The sequence below is a fragment of the Molossus molossus genome, unplaced genomic scaffold (assembly GCF_014108415.1).
Source record: "Molossus molossus isolate mMolMol1 unplaced genomic scaffold, mMolMol1.p scaffold_m16_p_4, whole genome shotgun sequence".
Lineage (NCBI taxonomy): Eukaryota > Metazoa > Chordata > Mammalia > Chiroptera > Molossidae > Molossus > Molossus molossus.
The window spans coordinates 35,593,846-35,594,512 of record NW_023425377.1 but is presented as its reverse complement, the minus strand read 5'-3'; the positions used below and the strand labels follow the sequence as shown (position 1 = coordinate 35,594,512).

The 667-nt window shown below is 40.8% G+C and overlaps 1 non-coding gene across 1 annotated transcript; it reads right to left on the bottom strand.

Moving 5' to 3' along the window:
* Nucleotides 1-307: 307 nt before the first annotated feature.
* Nucleotides 308-440, bottom strand: LOC118616663. Its single transcript, XR_004956647.1, has one exon. It is a non-coding gene; the product is annotated as a small nucleolar RNA SNORA66 (small nucleolar RNA).
* Nucleotides 441-667: the final 227 nt, after the last annotated feature.

The window sequence follows — 667 nt, the reverse complement described above, 5'->3', positions numbered from 1 at the left end:
CTGTAGATAAAACAGTGAACATGACAAAGCTCTCCCCCTCAGAGAGCTTGCACTCTTTTTTTTAATATATTTTAATTGATTTTTTTAGATAGGAAGGGGGTGGGAGACAGAAACATCAGTGAGAGAGAAGCATCAATTGGTTGCCTCCTGCATGCCCCACATTGGGGATCGAGCCCACAACCCCAGCATGTGCCCTGACTGGAAACTAAATCGGGAACCTCTCCACGCATGGGACAACGCTCAATCCACTGAGCCACACCGACCAGGCAAGCTTGCATTCTGAGGTGAATCACCTTTTTTTTTTTAACACTGTACTAAGATAGAATGGACCACCTCAGTGGCTTCTGAGGCTAATACATTTCTACTACCACAATTACTTGAGCAAACCTGGTTCCCCTCACTTCTGCAACATCATGCAAAGTTAGTGATCGAGTTTCCACTAGGAAGAATCACTTTAACTGTCATTTCTCCCTTACCCTCCATCACCATGGATGAAATAGTAAGCCATGTTCTTAGATTCATATTTAAGGGTTTGTTACAGAGACTTACTGAAAAAAAGTCAACAATGCTCAAATGGCACAAGATTTTGAAGAAGTGGAATATTTTTCCAAAATATAATTCAGTGTCCTATCTCAATATAAATGGGTAAAATATTTTATGATACAGG